Source organism: Falco punctatus (genome assembly GCF_963210335.1).
Source record: "Falco punctatus genome assembly, chromosome: 15".
NCBI classification, from domain to species: Eukaryota; Metazoa; Chordata; class Aves; order Falconiformes; family Falconidae; genus Falco; species Falco punctatus.
Genome location: NC_137595.1, coordinates 2,505,604 through 2,524,373, shown reverse-complemented (window position 1 = coordinate 2,524,373; position 18,770 = coordinate 2,505,604). Strand labels below are relative to the sequence as shown.

General features: G+C 44.0%; 1 protein-coding gene across 1 annotated transcript in view; it reads right to left on the bottom strand.

The window, feature by feature from the left end:
* Positions 1-18,770, bottom strand: part of SH3BGRL (SH3 domain binding glutamate rich protein like) — a 37,607-nt gene that overhangs the window by 18,546 nt on the left and 291 nt on the right. The window lies entirely within an intron of this gene.

Genomic DNA, 18,770 nt, shown 5'->3' with positions numbered 1-18,770 from the left:
AAGCTCACACTGTATTTGTGCTGTGTTTTTGGGTTTGGGTTGTTGGTTTGGTTTTGTTTTTTTTTTTTTTTCCCCCAGAAATTAGGCAGTGTCCAGATGGACTCCATATGTACTTTCTCCCTCCAGGGCCCTTTGGGAAAGCCCATGCAGCCCTATCTTATTGTGGTTTGCTCCCAACAGCTTAAAAGTTGTTTATCTGGATACGGCTCTCACCACCAGGCACCCACTGACCCTGGGCTGCATTAGCATCACGTTCCAGCCTGGGACGCAGGGCAGGAGGGAATGGGCCCCATCTCACAGTGAGAGCGGCAACCAGACTCCTGTTGCTTGCATGTGATTCTGGAAGCCACTTTTTAAAAGCAGGAAGAAGTCCTGGAGTGAAAGGATGCAAAAAGAGCAGCACTAAGAGCAAGGTTGGGGGAAACAAATCAAGGCTACTGAAAGGTTTCTGCAACCTAACCTGGAGGTTGCGTCACGTCTGGCAGCACACGGTCTGCCTGCAATGGGGCATTATCCAGGCGTAAGGTACCACACCACAGATCAGATTTTGCAGCACAAGCCAAGAATAAAGCTAGCACAAAGAACAAAGTCTGTACTTCCCAAAACAAATCGCTCCAGAAACCACAGAAAGTTACATAAATGGAAAAGCTGATTCATGAGAACAAAAATAAAAGCTTCTCTTATGGATTATAATGCATTGTAAGTGCACTTATTCAGCAACCCAAAGCCTAAAATTTTCTTAAATCCCACACCAACAAAACCCAAGTCAAAAGATCCTAGTGTATTCAACAAGTTTTTCCTACCAGAAGAACCAAGTATGAAAGTTAATGTCACCTCCATGTACTGGAGTCCTGGGGATCAGGATTCTCAACGGAACCAAAGGCCCTTATGAACTCGACTCCCACTCAGTTTTATTTACTCTTAGACACAGACTGCAAAGAGAATAAAATCCCCAGTGGGAGTTTGGCTTTTAGTCCCCTTAGCCTGCTTTGGAAAGTTCAGCCAGTAACACAGGCTTAGCTCCTCTGTTGGGCACAGCCCAGTAAAGCAGCCTGCTGAGTAGGTTCCTAATTGCTATGGCGCTGACTTGCCATCGAATTCAAGAAATTACTTAGCAAAAACTAAGAAACTTTTTCTCCATTGTTCCAAAGGAAAGAAAAAGTAACATAATCACCATTTTGAAGATACTAATTTAGAAAACTAATCTGAGCCTAATTCTGTTCAGAAGCACAGGGGAACACTAAATATAGTATCTCACACGTTTCACTTATGCTGTGGAAGAGCATCAAGAGCTGAAGGAACCCACGCAGGCTCACTTTTCTGAAAGGCAGGTGAGCTGCCCGCTCCTTCCTCATCTTGGTCAGTGCTCGCCACCCAGATGGACGGTGCCTTTGTACCACGGACATGTGGACATGCACCCTGCACGTGTGTAAAGGCCTGAACGGTGGGACAGCACACATGGCGTATGCTCAAGGCAAGGACTTCTGTGCCTCGTAAAGTATGATAAGCGTTCAGGGAAAGTAGTGGTGTAAATACACTAATGCCTGGTTTCCATCATCACTGGCTGTGCACATGGCAGTGTTACTTCCCACCCAGGGGAGATCCAGGTGAGCACCAGTGTCACATCATTTCAGGCGGAGGTGTAAATACAGTGCTATGAAGAGCATGCATCAGGAGAGCAATGGTCATGGAAAGCAGCTGCTCAGAAACAGGATCCCAAAGGCTCTTCACAGTTACACTACATGGTGATTTGGGGTATTTGTCATTTGGTACCTACAAAAGTAGACACCTGTTAGCAAGACGCAAGGCTGGAGCACATTAAGCAATCCCTTAGTCATGCTGTGGGCATAATCACACCAGCACCTGGCAGAAGCAAATCTACAAGAAGTTCACTTTTGTTAGCGTTGCATCGTACGATCAGTCAAAAATATCTGGACTCAAATGGTATCGACTCTTTCATTTATATGTATACAGGATTCAAGGTCAACGCTGCAGCAGGATTTCTGAATGTCGCTAGTTGCAATACAGCCAATTCTACCAAAGTTCTATTACAGTCAAGTTCTAATAAGAAAGATACTAAAAGGCCAGAAATAGGCCAGAACAGACTCGCTGCATCACATCGAATGTCTGTGTAGCTACTTTCCTGCAGCAGTGGCCAAAAGCAGATTCCTTTACCCAGTAGTCAAATATGAGGACAACTAACATTTCCTTACTTACATCTTCTCATCTTCTGGCAAACAGCAGTAGCAGCACTGCCTAATGAAGCCTTGGTAACTTTTTAACGTGTTTTAAGTTCACTTTCTATGAAGGTATCTTAAGGATCAACATATTATCCCAGCTTAAGTCAAATTCTGCTCTTAACAAATACTATCCAAGCATGGGGGAAATGTGGGAGATTAATCCATTCATCCTTTTATACCTGCTTGTCAAGGATTATTGTGGTGCTACCAGGTTTCTAACACAGATCATCTTCTCATCAGCAACATCTGAAGACAATGTATAAAAGAACCATTTAATAAATTTCAGATTTAGTTCCAGTCCATGAAAATGATTCTCCATCAGCTGAAACACCACCCTTTTTCCTATGGAAGCCACCAAATTCAGAAGTAAATCTTTCTCTCTTTTGGCTGCAAGGAGAAAGAGTGAGATTGTGCATTCTCCTTTAACTCTCCTCCCTACTGGCCACTCCCCAGTAATTCAGTCACTCATTTAGCATTTCCTGGCCTGTCAAGGCTCATGTACCACATTGGCAGCATCCTACTTGTTTTGCCCAAGAGCCCAGCTCAGCCACAAGCCCACCAGCCAGATGCACAAAACTCACAAGAGTGTTCTGCATGGTTGTACAGATCAGATGCAACATGCCTTTAGTCAGGGTATCTGTGTCCTCACCAAAAAAAGAAATTAAACATCCCTATACTCTCTGCTTTAGATGCTTTATTAATTCTGTAAAGTGCTTAGAAAGAGTCACTATTGCCAAATCAAAGTTATGCAGAAGTCAGGCTGCCAGTGCTCTTCTCCATAGCAGTCACAGCCTCCTAAAGGACTAGAAGCACAGAAGCCATAGAAAACATTCCAAGGTTTTATCACAAATATGGATTAACTCATTGTGTAACAATAAACATGGCATGTCTCTCATGTTTCGCTTTTCTTAAGGAAAGGTCTTCCCTAGTTACCTGTGGCTCCTCTGCTGGAAACACAGTCAGAGTTCACTCTGGAGGAAGGAGCTACATGGTTAAAACTGAAACTCCAATACAAAGGAAATAAATTACTGTTGTGATCTGGTTCAAATCGCTCCATGCATGCTCATCTTTGCTCTATGCTTATAAGTACTGTGCCCAACACACTGACTTATACTGACAATCAGGTTATTAATTGCGAGGAAAAGAACCACTACACATCACGTGACTCTAAAGTGATCTGTTTCTAAATCCAAGGGGAAAAAATAAGGCTCTCTGTGTGGTCCACGTGACAGTCCTTGGCAACCTGGATTTACTAAACCCTGCATGACACTACTTTTCAGTTGGCAGGTAAGTGGCCTTCCTACAGAAAGCTTTCCATCTGACCAACGACTGATAGCAGTGACTAAAGTACAACAGCTAAAAAACCTTGGTTGTGCAGTACATCTGAACAACTCCTACCTCCCACCATGCGATTCAGACAGTATGAACAGTTACAACACATTTTCTGGATTTTTAAACCGTGATGCTTTTGGTATGCCAACACCCCTGAGTACGCTGCTGCAGTGGCTGGTGTACTGTGGGGACCACCAGTATCTCTCCAAACACAGATCCCTCTGTACATCAAGAGATCTGCTTTTTGTTTGTTTGGGGTTTTCTGTTTCCCACACACACCCCCACACCCCCTTTTTTTTTTTTAAAGCCACGTGAAAAGTGACAGCAATGCCCAGTGGGATTATTTGCCTGGATTTCAAAAACAAACAATCCCCATACCACCAAAACTTCCATTTTCAAGGACTTTAATACAAGTTTTTAACATTTTAAATCTCTTTCCATCATCAGGCAAAAACTAGAGGTGTTTGCAAGCCTTTTTATACTCTGCACTTCCATGCACCTGAAACACAAGACCCCCAGCAGCTGGGCAAGGGAGGAGAGTTAAAACCCAAGAAGTCACAAGAAGGGGCTGGCAGCACCAGAGCTGTTATTAGAAGAGGCACCAAACCTCCCTATGCGAATGTTTTTTGTAGACAACCTAACAGCCCGAACACGGAAAAACAGTGAATGCTAATGAAGCTTCCAACTGCTGAACACCGGGTGAAGTGTTTCAGCTCTGGAGAGGTGTCAGACTTAGATTTGTCCTCTCTCAAAAGGAAGGGTCTGTGCTTCATGTAAAACAAGGGGGATGCCCGACTACTGCTTAACTCCCTGTTCACGCTGGGCTTCAGGGAGGAGTGACAGCAGCACAATTATCCCCTCCCTTCATGTGGTTTCTGCAAACAGCCCCACCAGGAGCCCTGTTTGATTAAGGATGAACTTTGTACTTGAAGCAGGCTGGTTTCTCTGGGCACTGGCTGGCAGCAGCTTGAAACCTCATATGCCCAGACCTCGCCAGCATCAAAAGCCTGCTTATCCTCACACAGGCACTCCATCTAAGCTGCTCCCAAACTTCACCTCCTCCAGCATGGGGTCCAGGGACCGTTATCCAGGAGAGAGTGTCGGAGAAGCACAGCTCATCGCTGGGACCTTACACATTCAACCTGCAGAAATCAGGGTCATGGAAAGAGACCACCTCCTTGAACTCCAAAGGCTTGTCTCTGAGCACGTGTTTGCCCCTTCTTGCACCAGCGTATGCCTTGGTGCAGCTACATGGAGGTCTGAGCTGGAGAAACTCTTCCAGTTGCACAATGGTATTGTTCTGGGGGCCTCAACCCAGCTCACCGTGCTGACATGTGGATACTTGTGCCGTCACAAGGAAAAGCACAGGGCAGGGAAGAAAACGAGGCAGGGGATGCAGCACTGCCTCTCCCAGCAGCCACACCAGCTGAAAGGATGTATCAAACCGTGGCCTCAGGCCACCCTGTATCGGGCCTTTGCTTCATTCAGCAACAGGAAGGATTTGCAAGTGCAAATATTCACTTATCAGTATTTTTTCTAGTTTCTTTTGTAAATATACTACTGAAGTTAGCCAAAATAAATGTCTTGCAAAACGAAGCTTCCAGACCTAAGCCTCCCCTTATCTTGCTTTAGATGAGAATGTAAAGAAACGCTGATGTATTGCAAAGACACAGCTTTAACCACGTGCACTGACACCACCCACAAACCATTGCAGCACTCCGAACTGTCACAATCAAAAGGAAAACACCACCATTGCAATACAAAATAAATTGACCCTTGGCAATTTTCTAAGTCAATTTTGTGGCATTTGACTTTCATAAGCCTGAAAATTGCTTGCCTGGTCCAAAACCAACAGAGAGACAGCTTCCTACTGCAGGAATACAGGCTCCATTATCTCGGTTATCCGTTAACACAGCATAAGCAGCAGCAGAGTATGAACTCTTCATTTATTATGCACGATTGTTTTCTGTGGCAGGCTTGGAGCTTGGCAGTCTGTATCTCCCTGGACTTTCAACCTGTGCCTATTCACTGCATCCAAATGCTGTGCAGGGTTAAATAAAAACAAACAGATCTGCTCCTCCCAAAAACCAGTACAAAACTAACATAGCTCCTGAACATCACAAACATGAGAGCAGCAGGAAAAGCAGACAAAGGAACCACACACTGCATTATCCTGCAGCAGTCACCAGGCTTCCAAGACTACCAGGGAGAAGGAAATGCAAACCCCAGCATCTGCAGTAACAACAACTGCCCCAGGGTCTGGAATGGATGGTGTATCAGCCAGAGCATCTCCAGCAACTGCACTTATCTGAGCAAGGTTTATGATTAGCAGGAAAGCAGAAATCTAACAACAAACCTGTTGTCGCAGCTTCTGAATTTTTCCTCATTAATCATTACTGACATTTGCAGTTAGTTGTGTGGCACAACGCAGGCAGAACAGCAGAGAACTGCAAGCCTCATGAAACCTTGTGTAATGTTCCTACTTGTACACCAACAAAGCCATTCGGGTTAGTGCCAGTACTAAGTGCCTGCTCCTGGTCCATCCCCCTAGGGAGGAGAGACATTCCACCACCACCGCACCTGGGAGCAGCCCCACACCCATCCACTCCCCAGCCATCAGCCAGCACTGTAGCCTCTTTGTCCACTTTTCCAAGCAGTGCCAGCTGGGTTAGGCATGACGGAAGGTGAAGTTGTTTATGCTCGCTCACTCCCTCCTTTGGGATGGTCACCTGGGATGGTCAATGGACAACTCAGATTGGCCCTGAGCAGAGAGCAGCCTCCAGCCACGGCCTCTTCCCCTAGCGCGACCGTTCAGTGTATTGCCAGTGTCTCTACAGCCTCAGCATCTCGCTCTAACTCTTATCTGAGGCACAAAACCGTCTCAGGAAACAGGAGCTTTTGCTATGTGGAAGAAAAAAAAAGTTCTTAAGTCTAAGCTACTTCTGTCACAGACTCCCTGAACAATTCTGAATATACCCTTTGCCTCCCAGAGCTTCCTTTCCTAAGCTGTTAGTTGGCAGGAGTAATTATTTTTTCAAATCACTGCTTATTTACTTTCTTATTTGGATTAAGGATCATTTTTGGCCGTTTCCACACACAGTATCAAATGCACCACCAGCCCAGCCTCATAGACACGCTTCACACACTGACTATAATGCAATTTAACACAAGACTAATCTCCTGCAAGATAATCAGGCTCAGCACCCTACAAGATGCAGAAAACTCTCTGGAACATGGCACGTTCCTAGATATTCAGAAGGTCTCAATGTGGCTGAGAATAATGGCGGGAAAGGCACTGAGGGTGCCACTGAAAACCTGACTACTTGCTCTAGAGGCTTTCAAAAGGGCTTTAGTCCTGAAAGTCTGAACTTCGCTGTTGTTGTCAGGTTCTCAGTCTGATTTTTTCAGCCAGTCTCCCTCTGAGAGCCAGAAGATTTATTCCTCCTTTACCTTCATTTTCATGGAGGGCTCCAGCACAGGTCTTAGTAGTCCATGCAATGCTGGCAGCAACTACACCCTGTGAAAACTGCTGGCTGTCGTGTTACATCAGTTAAAATGGCACAGGTCCCACCTCGTTCCACCCTGAAACTTCAGCCTCCACCATCTGCACAGCATTTGGCTAGTATTTACCAGGGAAGCAGCCTGAGAAGCTAGCCTGAGATCAACATGCCCCACAGACAGCGGAGGGCTACAGTTTGGTGTGTTTTATGGAAACAGCTGCTAAGATAATTATTTCTCAGAATCTGTGGATTTATGCTGGCAATGAGGAGCCCTGCATGGCAGAGAGAGTAGAGAGGAAAAACATTTTTTGTTTTTCTGATGAGAGATGAACTCTGGCTAGGCAAGGAGTTAAAAGCACAGGCAAGCATTGAACAAGGCTCCTGTGGCTTGCCATAAAAAGAAGGTTTATTTCCTGTATGGTTTAGCACAAGAGAGGCTAAATTAACTGACAAGACTAAAAGTTTACAGCATTAATAGTTGTTTCACTGCCAGGCATTTATTACCTTTAAATAAGAAACTACTTTAAGAAGAAATATAGTATGACCTCAGGGATCCTTCGCTAAATCCAGGTGCTTCTGATCTGTGTTACTTTCTATCTTTGAAGATCTCATACACCACTGACATTTAGCAAAAGTCTTTTTGATGATTGCTGTTCTAAAACTGAATCAAATAATTTTTTCAAGAGAAAAAAAGCTTTTTTTCCTGAACTAAAATACTTAAATACCATAATACAAAGGAAGAGGGGATTCAGAGAAAAGCTATGGATTAAATATAAGTTTTCTTCCTCTTTCCAAAAAGAGTCAGGCTGTACTGAGACAGAACAGCAGGTCAGTCCAGCCACACCAAAGCATCCCAGAGTCAAAAAATTTAGCAGACAACAGTCTCTACGGGCACCAGCTTTCTGACCAGTTAATTTGCCTGGGTAACATTTCAAGTGCATGTCATCCTGGGGGCCCCTGATCCCCTCTTTATTTTAGTACAGACTTGGACAAAATACTGTAACTTCATAAACTGTTTTTAAGGGAGGCAGGGGTAGTGAGATAAATAGAAAGCTCACAAGAATTGGCTGCATTGCCGATTGTAATACTTTCGGTAGCTGAAGCAATGCAGCAGTTGGCCAACTTCTGCTTGCAGTAGCCAGGAATGCTGATGCCTAGGGATTGGCTCTCAAGATTTCTCAGGAGACATCCCAAAGTTATTCTTTACAGGAATTAAAAAAAAAAAGAAAAAAAGGAGCATTTTCCAACACAGTAAGGTCCTTCCCATCAACAAGCTACTTTCCCCCGCTGCATCACTGCAGCCCAAAAAGTGCCAGCTTCCACCCCAGACCAGAAGCACTAATCCGGATGCTGCCTACACCGTGGTGGCAGGCACAGCCACCAGCACAGCCCCAACCTGGAGGCCACTTTGCAACCCCCCCACTGTCTTTTCTCAGCTTTTTAGATCACTTTTGTCACCACCACATCTGTTGGGGGGTGTTTGTTTTTTTTTGTTTAAACCACAAGCTTCCTTCAGCCTTTGTGCATAGCATCTGCTTACCGCAATCAGAAACTAAGACAAACACACACTGCATTTTATTTTTTAAAAGACCAAATCCCCCAGCTGTTTATTTGCTGTAGGATGGAGTTCTCTACGCCTGGGCAAGCAGCCAAAATAGCTTCATTCCCCTGATATTCTTCAGTCTCAGCTTAACGCTCGATGGCTGGCAGTATGAGGTGATGGCTATCCTAAGGCCTTCCAAGCTCCTAATTTTGGTCCCAAATCATTTTATGGAAGACATAGCTGTCTGTCGAGCTGTTCCTCAGTTTATACAGGTGTAAATTCCTGGAAGGAGCATTGCCCCAGACAGCTTTATGGAGCTACTTTGATCCCTTCACAGCACACACAACTCAAACCTTGATCCTCTGCAGGTGAAATGGAGGCTCTCATGGCTACCTCCCAATACATTTTAATGTGATGAAAGGAAATAGAACTTTAGAGAAAGACTGCTCAAGCACAAAGGTTTCATGGGTTTAGCCACCAAAACCATGAGACTTGCTTATCTGCATTACAAGGTAGAAAGGAATTTCCAGTTCATAATCAGGATTATCAAGTCACTAACAAGCAAGTTTGCAAACCTGCTCATTTTTATCTTTTTATTACTCCTCACATATATTTTCTGCCTAGGGGAAAAAGATCCTACACCTATTATCTATAAGTCAGCTTCACTTGAACTTTATTTCTGTTCAAGTCCAGTGAGAACATTTTGGGTTATATTTTTAATTCATTCACAGAGCTATTCTACTCCTCTCCCATTCTTGCCAGTTGCTCTGCAGCTGCTGCTCTGGCTGAGTACATTTGCAACATGTGCACAGGAATGATCTTGGATAAGCGGCATTAAGTATTTCCTACAGAGTAAAATCTTGTCCTGCCACAGTCCATGGCAAAACTCCCAGTGACATTAGCAGAGCCAAAGGTGATCCCATGAGGTGAATACAGATGCGCTTTTTAAACCTGCCTAGAAACCACTAATCTCATAAAAATGAGGTTTTATGTGCAAACTGTTATTATTTTCCCCAAAGGCTGCCAGTTTTCTGTTTACATTGGGCTTTGCCAGTTTATTTTGACCTATGCCTAAGGCAGGAGATGTTTCTGATACACTACCTTATTAGCTAGGTCTAAACATGATGTATGTCAGCATCTGTTGTTCACGCTGCAAAATCATATTGTTTTTGGAATCACCTGCTGTCCGTATCACCAAATGCTCTTACGTTTTGTATATAGGAAATGTTGAGGTTGTGATTGGCAATGAGACACGTGACGAACAGCCACACTCACTCCTGTAAGCTCTCATTCACATCTCCCTGTCCACCCAAGAGCCCAGGAAGAGTGACCTTTCAGCTCTGATTAATGGAAACCTCTCCCAGTCACACCCGAGCGCAACATCCAACTCAAACCTCAGATGGAGAGGCTGAATTTCACCTTGCAGAGCTCGCTACATGCTGACTCCCCCAGTTACTAACTCCCGATCTGGATCCCACCGTGCATTTCACTGTATGTAAAAGAAGATCCAATGGCAAATCTTCCCTATGCAGAGTCATACTCAATGTCCAAACCTTGAGATTTCAGTATTTATCTCTCAACAGAAAATTTTGAGCCTGCCAGCAGCTACTACATAACAAACAGCTTCATACAATACTTCTTACAGCCTTGCCCTCCACTCCTAAACCAAACTGTAGCTGTTCAGAAGGAAACCAAAGGGAGAATTACCATAATCTTCTGCTTTCCCCCCTGGTTTCTAAGATACAGGGGACAAATTATACGTTCCTCTCATACCTACAGTCTCTCACACATCTTCAGACTTTGTGAAGCAGATAGAGGTAAGATTTCAGTCACACTGGTATGTCTGAATATGAAACAGATATAGAATCTGTTGACTTTTCAGAGGAACTTTCTAGTTTCGCCTAAATGCCCAGAGCCTAATACTTTTACAATTGCAGGTGTTTGTAATAACCACCAAATTAAAAACAAACCAACACACCCTAAACCCACACATACATTCTCTTCCATCAAACGTTTTTCGCAGACAACACATTCTTAAATGCAAACTGTTAACATAATTTTGGGAGCAGAGCCAATTTCATCCAGGAACAGAAGAACAGGTTTATTGGGTTACATCCAATGCCTGTCTACCCCAGTATCCTGTCTCCACTGGCCACAGACCCCAGGGAAGAGCACGCCGATGGACTGACTGCAGAGGGCTACATCACATCACACTTTCCCAGACTTGCAGTAATCCGCAATTTTGAGTCAGAGGTGTACTAATTATGTTTAATAGCCCTTAATAGACTTTTCCCCTTAATTTGTTTCACTGCTTTCTGAGCCCATGCAATTTTTGCCATATATGATGTTCTCTGGCAGAGTTTCTCCGTTAAACTACATGTTGTCAAACAAAGTACTTCATTTATTCTGAACCCGCCACCTGCTAGTCTCATTGCTCTCCCCACATTGCTGAAATAGAAGTTATGAAAAATCACTTCCTATTTGTTGTCCCATGCCTGACATGATTTTATTAATTATCATACTTTTTCAGCTCTTTCTCAGCTGCAGAATTCTGCCTTATTTGGTTGTTCCTCCTACAGTGATCATCACACCCTACTTAATACCTTTTCTTACTTTTTTTGTATCACTTAAACACAGTAATTTCAGCCTATTAAAGATACAGATTTATACAGTGGTATTGTTTGGTTCTTTTTTTCCTTTGCCTTCTCCCATTCTAAAAATTCCTGACATTTTGTTTGCTTTTTACGATCACTAATATGGTATTTTTGCAGAATTACCTCGTATGGCTCCAAGACCTCTCTGCTAAACAGCATCGGCTAATTTAAACCTCAGTTTTTCACAGGACGATCCCACCTGGGCCAGCCACAGCAGGCTGCTCTTGTGCTGTGTAACAGCACTTCAACAGCCTCATCACCTCACTCCCTCTGAATTGCTTAAGGTACAGCACAGATGTCTGTAGGCTCTCCTTGTAACTTCTGAATATTGCAAAAAGCTGCCTATATATTCCAAAGTCTTGACCGTTATCTGTTTCACAGAACTGATGTGTAATCAATTATATAAGCCAAAAAATTGTTTTAAAATCCTTTCCTTTTTTCCCACACCAGCTTAGTTTCTTTATGGGGGAAAAAAAAAAAAAAAAAAAGACTTTTAAATTGACCAAAGCTTGTCCAAAACTTTCTGTGGAAGTCCAGGGATTCAATATTAAGGCATCACCCATACTCATATGCTTGGTGGCTGCCCTGACTAACTCAGCTGTGAGGCACAGCTTTCTTCTCCGCCCGTGTATTGATTCTTCCCACCACTCTATCTCTGTCCACATGCCTGCTGGGAAAAAGTCTAACAAAGAACAACATCAATTTGTCCAGCACAGGAAGATAGCTTGTAGCTTCCAGATTTCCCCGAGATCTTTTTAAACCGGTGCTGCCTTTGGCTCATTTTTTCAGTCTTGTCACCACAGCCATTTAAACAATAGGTCTCCCAACAGGTAATAGTTAAAATTTTACACTCGAGCGCCTTTAGAACTTAAAAGTGAGGCAGTATTCATGCATGGAAAAAAAAGCTCCAATAAAACTAAACTTCAGATAGCTAATTAAAGAAATCAAATCACCACATCCACTTCTCATGGGGAAACAGGAAGAAGTTCCAAGTCAGGATTCGAAAACTACTTCAGCTGTATCCAGAGAGCGTTCATTAACTCTAGTCAGTCCACAGTCTGATGTTAACCCTTCGCATTTTCTTCTGGTGGCTCAAACCTCGGTCTCACTTTACTACGTTCTGAATTTCAGAAAAGGTTTCAGAAAAGTTTGCATTTAAGAAAAGGTCTCCCCTGAATATGGCTGGGGTTAAACAAATGTTGTTAACACTGTATTGTCACGTTTGAGTAGAAACATTCTTGAATAGCATAATATTGATCTAAGTTGTGGATCTGGTTCAGGTTTCCAGATCACTGGTTAGTGCCAGAAACAAAGATCAGAGGTTCCAGTGCAGCTGCTCAAGGGTTGGGGGACACAGAGAACAGCTACATAAGGCAGAGCTCATCCATCTCTGGCTACAGCAATGCCACATCCTTAGCTCTTATTTTTATCATATAGGGAAATATTTTACTTCTGTTTTGAGCCTGAACAGCTGAAATCTATCAATGTTTGTTTAGTTCCATTTGTCTCCTCTCTCCTCAATTCCTCCCCTTCTGGGAGGAATAAGAATAACCTTGCAGGGACTCCTGGTTTTTGGCATCCTCTGCTCATTTCACGCATGCCAACTGACTGACTCCTATAGGAATTTTCTCAGTGTAACTCTTAATACCTCAGGACAAGAAAAGTTCCTTGCTCAACTTCACCAATATTTATTTCAAAAGCACAAGTGCTTAGCACTGACATGACACTATATGGATCCTATCTTAAAAGATGCTGTGGTTTGGAGTTCAAGCAAAGATCGTGCAAGCTGACAGCATTCACCTTCTTCCCCAAGTCAGCCTTTTCTCCCCAAGCAGTGCATGAGAAAGGCAGAATCCTGATGGACCAACTCAAAACAAACACTGTCATACCTGCATATACAGTCTACAGATATTCTCAGCAGAAAGCCTTTCCCAACCTTAACTGTGGAGTATAATTTCCCATCTTTCTCATGCTGTCAGGAAACTGGTTTTATTTGAGCACAGTAGAATGTTTTTATTTTCATATATTAAATCTATTGTAGCAATTGCAGCCAATTTAATCTCTGGCTCTATTAAAAACCTGAATGTAATATTTTAAGAAAAATATTTGACTTATATGGATTTTTGAACGACTTTTAAAAAAAAACAACCCACAAGGCAGATGGAATGCATCCTAGCTAAGTGCCTCACTAGATTCACATTACATGTTTTGTCTTTCACCCTGAGAGCTCTAATACAGAACAATTCATGTGGGGTTTTTTTGAGAGAAACTAAGTTTGGTTAACACTGGGTATCCAAAAAGTACTTCATAGATATTATGTTTACACAAGAGATGGGTTTAAAAAACAAGAGCAAGCCTAACAAGTCTGTTTTCACCCACAGTATATATGCATGAGCTAGACCACAAAATCACAAAAATGCATATACACTTGTGAGATTGTTTTTCAAACTACAGGTGCAGCTTGTTTTCCCCATAATACATGGTTATCTAAAGTTTCATCATACTACAAGCCTATTTATAAGAGATTCATATCAGTATTTTCACCTCACAATAACTGCACTGATATGCAGCACCATTCGGACAGAAGGTGGGTCGTTAGCAGCTCCAGAACGTCTGCTGCCACTGCTTGGGGCTTCCGGGATGACAAACGTGACCACATGCATCTGGGCTTTGATAACACATTTGCAATCTTGAACGCGACTGCAGAACAAGGCTCACCTATTACGCACACTGATAAAAACACTGGATGCAAAGAACCACCCAGCTGTAGCTGCATTTGTCCTCAGCAAGGCTCATCACAGAGCCACGTCCTGATGTGGCCCTGCACTCCTGGGGTCTTCACGCAGCAAAGCGCCAGCCGCTCAGCAGCCTCAAGCAGCCAACCACCACAGAAACAGAAAGCATGCAGACTTTACTCGTTCTGTCTTAGGATGGCAATATTGGCGTTTATTGGGAGAAGCAGAGAAAAAAGGTCCTAGAGGGATTTAAATGCTTCCCCCCCCCCCCCCCCCAATCTCCATTTCTCCATGTATTACTTCACTAGGATTGCTTCAGAAAGGTGAAGTAACTTCACCAGCCCTCCCAAAGCCCCAAGCTGTTGAACAGGAACATGAGCTGGTGGTTACACACAACTCTGCTCATTTCCAGTCGCTCTTCTCCAAAGCTGTTCTCCCTCAGTTACAACCTGTAACGCTCTAGAAAGCACTGGCCACTGGCTATATATTCCCAGCAGCACCAGAAAGCACCCCTGTGCCTTGGTGTGTTATAGGGGAAAATAAAAGAGTAATTGTGAGCAAATATTCACTCTCCAGACATGGGCCACTTTCCTCTTCATTTCCTGGTGGGTGGGAAGAAGACCTAGATCCTTTCTCAAGCAAGAAAACTATACAAGAAAAAACATGAAGTACCCCACATCCCTAACTTCATGAATGAAAAAATAAACTAAAATTTCCTTTCCTTTCTAAAACCATCCCTAAACAGCGGCAAATCTGATGTGTGACATGGGATGCTGACACCAACTCTGGAGATCGTCTCTTATTTTTGCTATGTCTGCAGTCACAGTAGGAGGCGAGGAAGGAAAACCACCCACGCAGCCATCAAAACAAGTGAGGGGGGAGACCCTGGAGAGATGGAAGCACAGGCTGTAGACCACAAACACAAAGCGCCTGGCTCTGAGGAACAGTCTGAACACCAGTTTCCACAGCCCACAGCACTGGCAGCAGCACATGGGAGAGCTCAGCCCACCATCTCTGTTGCTGGCACTTCCCTTCCATAGCCACCGCCTCCAGGTTCCATCCACGCTCCTGGAGCTTGCAAGGGGACATGGGATGAGCAAACACAATTCTATTGAACTAAGTCCACAGTCAGGATCCAGGCAGTTGCTGGCAACAAATGCACACCCATAAGACCAAGAAGAATTTAAACAGCCGGCTCCTTTCCACATGAGGTCAATAAAACCAGTAACCCAACCGCATTCAGGAAGATGCACACAAGTACTTCTGGTGCTGCAGGAAAGTTGGGGCAATCTCTTACCGAAAAAACAACACAACACCTAAACACTAATTGAGAAAATCACAGACTGCACTTGTGCAATTCAGCTTCTTCCCTCCTTGTATTTTTTTTCTTTCAGAAGCAAGAGTCTTAATTACTCTCTGGCCTCTCCTCAAGGATATGAATAGAAGTCTACAGTCAAATCACTGTCACAGCCTTTACAGTCCCTGCTCGAGTCAACGCTTGGGTGCTTCTGAATGCAGCATTTGCGTCTGTCATTTTATGTTTGTAGCCTCCAACACCATCTCATACTCAGTAATACCGTTCACTTCAACTGTATGTCACACAGAAAGACTCCTGGACAGAAGCTACACATGCATTTTCCCAGGTTTGCTGTCTACAGCTCATCTTCATAATTACAATCCCTCCTGTGTCCTTGCCCAAGCCCATGACTCACCAGTACAACATTCACATTGAAAGAGAAATGTGAGAAGAGAAAGGGCAACTTTCCATACAAGACCTCCAAATACAGCAGGAAAGTGGTGCTGTAACTATTACATTATGATTTGCAGGGTGACACTCAAATAGGAGTACAGACCAAGACTGCAATCATCACATGTGGCCAAGTCCTTAATTATAAACTTATAGCATATTCAGTTATCTCTGCTTGTGAGAACCATGGCAATGAACCACCCCAAACACAAAGTCACCTTTACCTTGACCATACAGAGGTAAAAGCAAACCCCCATGACCAAGAACAAATACAAGATTTCACAACCAATGAAGCACACCAAAGATAACACTGCGCACTGAGTCCTCAAGCTGCAAAACCTGTCAGGGGGCAGCTCAACAGTCCCACTTTCGGCTGCAATGCTCATGCACTGATTCTGAATGACACATGTACACAGGAATTACGTGAACTTCACCAGAAATTCCTTGAAACATACTTTTAAGATGTCTTTGCTTAGACATGAGCTTCATAGGATATTTCTTCCTCACAGATACATATTACTGAATATAAGCCTTATGGAGAACAGTGCCTTGGGGAAACATTTTCTATACTATGATGTGGCAAATTATACTGCATAACAAAGTATGACTTTGCCAATGAAAGACCACAAAATTTGGGCACCCTCCAAGACTTAAAGCCCCAGGCTGTGAGGTGTGAAGCAATCTCAACCCCTCTTCCCTTCAGTGGGAGACGACACTTCCCAGAGTCTCACAAAAGCTTCACGAACTTACAGAAATGGGGCAGTCGTTTCCCAGGAAGGAAGAGAAGAGATTTTACACTTATTTCTGTTTTGCTTCTACTCAAGCTAATTAGGTTTTTAAAAACCAAAATAACACTGTGCCGGGTGTCGCTGACGGCACGAAGCCAACTTAGCAGGATTGAGAGCCCTTACAGGGCTGATGTTAGCCAGTTCAGTTACTTTCCTGGGAACAGCTTTGACTCTGTTCCATCCCTCTGTAGCAACCTCCTCTGATGTGGATTTTCCATTCTTAGAGTGGGTTATTTCAAATGCAGCACCCGGAAAGGCTCCGCTGGTCCTCCAAGCAAAGCCTGTCTCGCCAACATCTTATGACCCACAAAAATGACTTGTTCCCATCGAGCACATTTCCCTCCAGATAGGTGCCTCTCTGTCTTACTTTAGGTTGCATCCATTAAAATTCTTAAGCTAGAAAGAAAACAGCCACCTGGTGAGGTACTTGGCTGATCCCTGCCAACAGAAACACCCTTGATGAACTCCGTAAACCGAGAATGTGCAAGTTCTGCTCATTACCACAAGATTACTTGAGCTACACTAACTTTAAACACAGGCATGAGTGTGTCTATATAGTGAGAGAGAGACACATATATATATACACACACACACATCATAAAACTGGCAATTATGTGCATGGTACACTCAAATTCCACAAAAACAGGCTATACCAACACCATATCCAAATTCCACAGTCAAGGATGCACAAAGGAGCTAAAAGGCAGCAGTAAGTCGGAGTCAAGCCTTGTAACACGTACAATCTACACAAGGATGAGATAGCATCGCAGAAACCACTAAGCTAATAATTAAAAACAGGAAAACACAGCCAGGATTCAGATCAGTGGTTGCACGCCTGGAGCTTAGTATCACCACAGACAGAAATCAATAACTGCCATTAAGAGGTCACTGATAAAAACCTATAGCAACTGAATCAGTCAACTTGAAACCTATTAACAGCTGTAGTAGAAAGAATTACTTTTACAATTTGCTAATGACCGCTTCTTTCCTTCCAGACGATCATTTTGTATAAACCCAGCAGAACCTCTGGACCACTCTCATGGATGAACTACTCCAGATTTCAAGAGACTTTCCAGATCAGCATCAGACAATCATCTGCTTTTCACAATCAGCATCAGCACGTCAATGTCAGCATTGACATCAAGATTAACAAAAATGACATGGGAAGAGAGCAACAGCAGGGACACCCAAGGCACACACTCCCGTGCCACCTGCACTCCACAGCTACAGGGCTCAGCCTCTATCATTAGAGCTAAACGAGGGGTTACAGCATCACAGCCATCAACGGCAAAGCTTACCAAGGTGGTGCTTTATCTGCCGAAGACCACAGATCTGAGACTGCACTCAACCGGAGAAGGAGAATTCAGTGAGGGCTTTTTTTGTCTTCTGTACATCACTGTCCTCTGAAACTCTGGGAATCTGCACCTGAAGTACACAGCCTAAAAAGTGACTTGAAAGGTCATCACAGAGCCACTGCTTAGTCTCTTTATCTACTAGACTATCTAGTAAAAGTCACTGATCACTAACTGCAATAGCTGGCATTTTCTAAGTCTCTGGCATTTTGTATCTCTCCAGCACATTCATACCAGGTGTGAATCCCCTGGATTTTAGACCCAGAGCATCTTTCCAACAGATCAAGCAGAAATCAGATGATCTTGAGGACACCACTGCTCTGAGCTACATCTGAACCTAGGTACGACCCGCAATATTTTTATTTATTTTCCTTTTGAAAAATACAGTCTTCTTACCGAGTTCTGCCTACAACGCGCTGGGGCCGCAAGAAGCGAAACCCAGTATGCCCACACGGCCACGAACTGCGGCTACCCGGTAGCCACACACGCCTGCCACCATTAACGAACGATACGATGTAAGGGGAATCAACTCAGAAAAACCGTTTTAGAAATGAACTTCAGGAACGACAACTAAAATAAAACACACCAAAAAAAAACCAAACAAAAAATGCACAGCAGCACCGCGGGCTTCGCCTTCCCGGCGCAGGACGAGGGGCGCGCTGCGTGCCACCCACCCGGCCCCGCCAGAGCCGTGGGCGCAGCGCACCCAACTCACGGAACAAGCTGCGAAATCATGAAGCGAATGGCATTTTCAATGGCATTTTCTTCTGGACGGCCAGCTGCCGCGCACGCCATCTCCCGACAAGAGCTGGATGCTTCTCCCGGCCCGCCGCGGGGGGCGAGGCGCGGCTGCCCCAGCCTCTCCTCACGCTGCCCGGC